The following is a 7,124-nucleotide window of genomic DNA, read 5'->3' on the forward strand; positions in this document are numbered from 1 at the left end:
AAGCAGATACACTTTCAGCAGATGTCAAAAAAATCCAAAGCTCAAAAAAGGCTAAAACCCTTGACCCTTTTCTTGCAGTTCCTAAGTTCATGGCCATTCCTGCCTGGTGGAGATGCTGCTCTAACTTTGACAGTAAGGCAGAAAAGACACAAGTCTCTCCAGCAGCATTCAGAGAGGACCGAAGCGTGTACAATTATTTCTGCTGAAAACCCACACGAGAAACAAGAATACTAAATTATCACACACAAACAGCATAATGTATTGACGTTGCAGCCCCCTGGGTGTGGACTCAGAGTCAGTGGGCAGTGTCTCTGTGGGGGACACAGGTGTCAACCTCACTCTCCAAGTCCCAGAACACCCATGGGGAGGGTCCACAATTTAGGCTTAGAGACCTCTGTCCCCAGAAATGTTACTGGGATGAGTGACAGAATCACATGGGTGCCATCGAGATATCATTTCTTCCTGGCGCAGCAAACAGTTTGAGGACAGTGAATCCACAGACCCGCCCTGAGGACAGAAGCAATTCTGTCACACAGAGTTGATGGGAGTAGCAGTTCCTTACACTCCCTCCAAAAAATACCCGATTGCTACATACTGCAGCGTATTTCACAAGCCATGCCAACCCTCACAGTTTAGGGTTTAAGCAGGCAATGCCAGCGGCCACACGCTGAAGGGACAGTGACTTAATAGTCTAGACGTCAGTCGTGGCGGGTTTTTTATGTTTGCTTTTTGTTTTTCTCTGAGATGCAGTCTGGATTTGTCACCCAGGCTGAAGCGCAGTGGTGTGATCTTGACTCACTGCAACCTCCACCCAGGTTCAAGCTATTCTCCTGCCTCAGCCTCCCAAGTAGCTGGGACTACGGGCATGCGCCACCATGCCCAACTAATTTTTTTGTATTTTTAGTAGAGACGGGGTTTCAAAGTGTTGAACTGGCTGGTCTCAAACCCCTGACCTCAAGTGATCCACCAGCCTCGACTTCCCAAAGTGCTGGGATTAAAGGTGTGAGCCACCACACCAGCCCAATATCACGGCTTCTTAACTCAGGCAGGAGCCAGGACCAGTGTGCAATACAGGAGCATTGACTAAGTATGAGGTGTTCAGACGGATTCCGCGCTCTGCTTCCTGAGGTTGGTTGTAAGGAAGTCGTCCAATCTTGTTCTCCAAAATCAGAGCAGATGGGGTGGGCGTGGCAGCTCACGCCTGTATCCCAGCACTTTGGGAGGCAGAGGAGGGCAGATCACAAGGTCAGGAGTTCAACACCCGCTTGGCCAATGTGGTAAAACTCCATCTCTACTGAAAATACAAAAATCAGCTGGGTGTGGTGGCAGGTGCCTATAGTCCCAGCTACTCTGGAGGCTGAGGCAGGAGACTCACTTGAACCCAGGAGGCGCAGGTTGCAGTGAGCCGAGATTGTGCCACTGCACTCCAGCCTGGGTGACAGAGCAAGACTCTGTCTCGGAAAAAAAAAAAAAAAATGGAGCAGATTACCCAACTAACTGCCAACCCATCAGGGGACCTGACAGTGTAAAATCTTTCATAACTAAAGTGCAGGTGTAAAAACTAACATTGAGAACAGACGAGGCATTTTCCCAGGACCATGCAACTCATGAGTGTACAAAGCTGGGATTCAAACACGGATCCAGCCGCTCCCTTTCTGCTTCCTGATCTATAGTATGATGCCCCGGTCTCTCTGAGAGTACTGCTGGCACCGGAAAGGGAAGAGGTGAACTGCAACTTTCTGGAGATGTGGAGTCAGGCCAGAAAAGCATCAGTCAGGTCGTTGAGAGAAATCATCCCTTCCAACCGGACCACGAGGCAGGGATCCTTAAGCTCATAAGCTGGGACTTTGAAAGGACCTGACTGGTTGAAACTGGTCTGAGAAAGTTCCTTCCCAGTATCTGGGCAGGAAATTTCTAGCTTCTGTCTGGTTTTCCCCACAGGCTAGCACTGCTCAGCTCTGCTCAACGGCGGAGCTAGGCAAGAGAGGCATTGAGAAGAAAGGGAAGCTGCAGAAGAAACTGACCTTTCCTTCAACTGCCCTGTAGTCAGCCCCCTCGCAGAGGGATAAAAGACCTTGAAGCAAAGTCTCTGGGCGCAATTGATGGTGCTTTTCCTCCCCCAACCTCAGGCGCAGGCTGACTCCTGGGTGCCTGGCCGGCCCCAGCCCAAGTCCTGACAAGTACAGCCTGTATCTTGATGGCCTTCCTTGTGCCTGGAGAAGGGCAGAGGAGTGCAAGTGTTCGAGGTGTCCCAGGACTCTTCCCCAGACCAAAACCTCCCTGGAGTGGGGAAGGGCGTTTATTGGATTTGGCAGAATGTCCAAAGCCTTGCGTCCTCTCCATGTGCACTCACGTGGCTCTGTCATCTGCGGTTGGCCTCCTGACACTGAGTAGGCGTTCTCTATAGGACGAGCCCTTCACACACACCGGAAAAAAGCAGCCTGGCTTTCTGACTTTGCAAGCAGGCGACCTGGAGGCTTGGTAACTACGTCCTAAATCGCTTCTAGGGAACCCAGCCAATTCAGCTTTCAGAACTTCTGTTTACTGGGTTCATTTCATCTCAAATGCTGAGAACTGTGAGCCAGGCCCAACTACAAAAGCCCCTTGGGGCTGAGTGTGATGGTTCACGCGTGTAATCCCAGCACTTTGGAAGTCCAACGTGGGGCAGGTTGCTTGAGCACAGGCGTTTAAGACCAGCCTGGGCAACATGGCGAAAGCCCATATCTACAAAAAATACAAAACCTAGCCGGGTCTGGTGGCTCGCACATGTACTCCCAGCTACTCAGGAGGTTAAGGTGGGGGGATTGCTTGAGCCTGGGGGGGTCGAGGCTGCAGTGAGCCATGACTGCATCACTGCACACAGCCTGGGTGAGTCACCAAGACCCTGTCTCAAAAATACAAATTTAAAAAGCCCCTGGGAAGACCCTGCCTAATATTACTGAACATGCTTGTGCTTTCCTTCACCATGGCTCCAGGGGAGTCTGAAGTCCTCCTGGTTCCGCGATTCCCTACCATGGGCTCAGAAGCCTTAGTTAGTCTGGAAGCAGCAAGAGGTCAATTTTAGGCCAAAATCTATCTATTCTGCTCTCAATGTTTTTCAAAGGAAAATGGAAATAATGCAATGCTCCACATGGTAATCGAGGAGGAACAGGATGTTTCCCCTTCATTTCTCTAAATGAAAGGCTGCTTAGGCAAGTGCCTAAGCCGTGAAGAGCCCCACCTCACTCTTGCTCTCCTTCTCTTAGTCCGCGCTGTCTCATGTAAAGCAGAATCTTTGGAGGATACAGAGAGTAATTACAAATAAGTACTGGGTTCTGCCGGCCCAGGATATGCTGACTTTCTGCTCATCCCATGGCGAACCACCATGGCCAAGAGCTCGTTCTCCCCACCCCTCTCCCGGTTTAGCCTAGGCAGCAAAGAGAGAGTTCCAGTTGCCACCCATCTTCACAGACACTCAGCATTGCCTGTCTTCTACATTTTCACCCTCTGGTGGGTGTGCAGTGGTATCTTATAAGTTTTGTTTTTGCGGGGTTTTTGTTCTGTTTTGTTTTGTCTTGTTTGAGACAGTTTCCCTCTGTCACCCAGGCTGGAGTTCAGTGGTGCCATCTCGGCTCACCGCAACCTCAGACTCCCGGCTCAAATGATTCTCACGTCTCAGCCTCCTGAGTAGTGTGCCACTACAGCTGGTTAATTTTTGTATTTTTGTAGAGACAAGGTTTCTCCATGTTGGCTGGTCTGGTCTCAAACTCCTGACCTCAGGTGATCCACCTGCCTCAGCTTCCCGAAGTGCTGGAATTACGGGCATGAGCCACTGTGCCCTGCCAAACAAAAACCAATTTTAAAATTAGCCGGATGTGTCTCTTAAAAAGGTTGTGTTTTGGCCAGGTGTGATGGCTCACACCTCTGATCTCAGCACTTTGAGAGGCCGAGACAGGCGGATCACGAGGTCAAGAGTTCAAGACCAGCCTGGCCAACCTGATGAAAACCCATCTCTACTAAAAATACAAAAATTAGCTGGGCATGATGGGGTACACCTGTAATCTCAGCTACTCAGGAGGCTTAGATAGGAGACTCACTTGAACCCAAGAGGCAGAGGTTGCAGTGAGCCAAGATCATGCCATTGGACTCCAGCCTGGGTGACAGAGCCAGACTCTGTCTCAAAAAAAAGAAAAAAAAAAGTTGTGGTTTTTGTTTGTTGTTTTTGTTGTTGTTGAGATGGAGTCTCCCTCTGTCACCCAGACTGGAGTGCAGGGGCCACGATCCTGTCTTACTGCCACCTCCGTCTCCTGCGTTCCAGCAATTTTCCTGCCTCAGCCTCATCAGGTAGCTGAGACTACAGGCACGCACCATCATGCCCAGCTTGTGTGTGTGTGTGTGTGTGTGTGTGTGTGTGTGTGTGTATTTTTGGTATAGACAAGGTTTCGCCATGTTGGCCAGGCTGGTCTCTAACTCTTAACCTCAGGTGATCTGCTCGCCTCAGCCTTCCAAACTGCTGGGATTATAGGTGTGAGCCACGGCGCCCAGCCAAAAATGTTTTTTTCACCTCCATTTATCCAACAATTCCTGCTGTTTTGCGTACCTGACACTAGATGTCTTCTTCCTCTTTCCTGTTCCCCACTTTTGTGGGATCCTCTTGAAGCCTCCCTTGTGGACTGTGACTCTTTCCTGCCACCAGGTGGCAGACTTTGCCTGCTCTTCCACCTCTCCTGCCCTTAGCACAACTGCTTAGGGTCCGCGGGAGTTGGGGGTGGACAAGCTGATGGAATCCTGTGTCTTTTCTGAAGTTCTGCTTGGCAATCAGTTGTTTCCTTTTCTTTTTGGTCCTCGTGGTCAGCACAATGCTTTGGGCAGAGTCAGCATTCAATAACAAGCAAAGCCGACACAGTTTTGGTTTGTAAGATAAAGTTCTAGAGGCCTATTGCATAACAAAGTGTGGTCTCTGTCACAGGACTGAACCATACTCTCAAAAGTGGTTATGGGCCGGGCACGGCGGCTCATGCCAGTCATCCCAGCACTTTGGGAGGCTAGGTGGGCGGATCACAAGGTCAGGAGATTGAGACCATCCTGGCCAACATGGTGAAACCTCATCTCTACTAAAAATACAAAAATTAGCTGGTCCTGGTGGCACGTGCCTGTACTCTCCTGCCTACACCGGAGGCTGAGGCAGGAGAATCGCTTGAACCAGGGAGCCAGAGGTTGCAGTGGGCAGAGATAGCGCCACTGCACTCCAGCCTGGCGACAGAGCCAGACTCTGTCTAAAAAAAAAAAAGTGGTTATGATGGTAAATTTTGTTACACGTTTTGCAGCACAATTAAAAGTAAAAATATAATAATAGTTCAGCTTTTTTTTTTTTTTGGACAAGAGTCTCGCTCTGTTTCCCAGGCGGGAGTGCCGTGCTGCAGTGGCACGATCTCGGCTCGGCTCACTGCACCCTCTGCAAACTCTGCCTCCCGGTTCAAGCGATTCTCTTGCCTCAGTCTCCGGAGCAGCTGGGACTACAGGTGTGTGCCACCCCACCAGCTAATTTTTGTATTTTTAATAGAGGTGGGGGATTTCACCATATTGACCAGGCTGGTCTAAAACTCCTGGCCTCATGATCCACCCACCTCAGCCTCCCAAAGTGCTGAGATTACAGGCGTGAGCCCCTGTGCCTGGCCGGTCAGGGCTTTGTTTACCCAACCCCAGCCCCGAGGCGGCACTCCGTCATGTCCTTGTACCCCCTCTGTTATTATTTCTATCAAAAATAACAGTAATACAAAATTTTAAAGCAAAATAGATTAATGGGCTGAGCATGGTGCCTCACCCCTGCAATCCCAGCAATTTGGGAGGCCAAGGTAGGTGGATCACCTGAGGTCAGGAGTTCGAAACCAGCCTAGCCAACATGGTGAAACCTCATCCCTACTAAAAATACAAAAATTAGCCAGGAAGGTAGCCCATGCCTGTAGTCTCAGCTGCTTTGGGAGGCTGAGGCAGCAGAATCACTTTAACCCAGGAGGCGGAGGTTGCAGTGAGCCAAGATCATGTCATTGCACTCCAGCCTGGGAGACAGAGCGAGACTCAAATAAATAAATGTAAAGTAGATTAACAAAGGCAAGGCATCTCTTTGTGAAATTTCTCTACAAGAATGTCCACTCTCCAAATGCTGTGTGACCGGTGTTTACAGAATGTGACAGTTTACGGCAATAAAGGCCCAAGAGGTTACAGCTGTGGTCTTCCTCACACAGCAAGGGGGAGCTAGGGCCCACATAAAAATTCAAACTAAGGAGCACAGCCATGCGTGTCCTAATCATCGGACAAGGTAGGGCTGAGGACCAGGTGAGCACTGGGCGACGCTGTCCGGGGGATACTCCTGCCACTGCTGGATCTGACCCAGGAAAGCAGCCCCTGCTGTGGGCCCATGAGACAGCAGCCAGGAGGCCCAGGTGTCTATGGCAGCTCCATTCCTGTAAACACACACGTGCCTGGAGATGGATCTGGCAAGGCCCTTGGAAATCACCTGTGAAGATGAGCAAACGGAGCCCCAGAGAGGGGAAGGGACATTGCCAGGATCACACACACTGTGAGGGAGGTCAGAAACCAGACTGGATCCCAGGTCTTCGCAGGGGCAGCCCAGTGCCCCATGCCCCACCACGTGCATTTAAGGAAGGAAGCTGGCAAAAACAATGGGTGGAAATCAATTTCTGACCACTTAGGAAGTGGAAATCCTTCGCAAAGATAAGATGTATCAATTGGGTTCAGTTCTGCAAAAAGTTGTACATTCAAAATGTAAAAGGAAAGACACACATTTGGAAAACAAGGCAGGTGGAGGCAAAACAAAAATATTAATAATAATCACTGAAGAGTAGAGCACCCCCCTGGCCCGGTAGCTCACTCCTGTAATCCCAGCAATTTAGGAGGCTGAGGTGGGCAGATCACTTGAGGTCAGGAGTTCAAGACCAGCCTGGCCAACATGGTGAAACCTCATCTCCACCAAAAAAAAAAAAAAATAGCCAGGTGTGGTGGTGCACACCTGTAATTTCAGCTACTCAGGAGGCTGAGGTAGAAGAATTGCTTAAAACTGGGATGTGGAGGTTGCAGTGAGCGGAGATCGCATCACTGCACTCCAGCCTGGGTAACAGAGTGAG

Source organism: Sapajus apella, unplaced genomic scaffold, assembly GCF_009761245.1.
Source record: "Sapajus apella isolate SASKATOON/1434 unplaced genomic scaffold, GSC_monkey_1.0 scaffold180, whole genome shotgun sequence".
Classification (NCBI taxonomy): domain Eukaryota; kingdom Metazoa; phylum Chordata; class Mammalia; order Primates; family Cebidae; genus Sapajus; species Sapajus apella.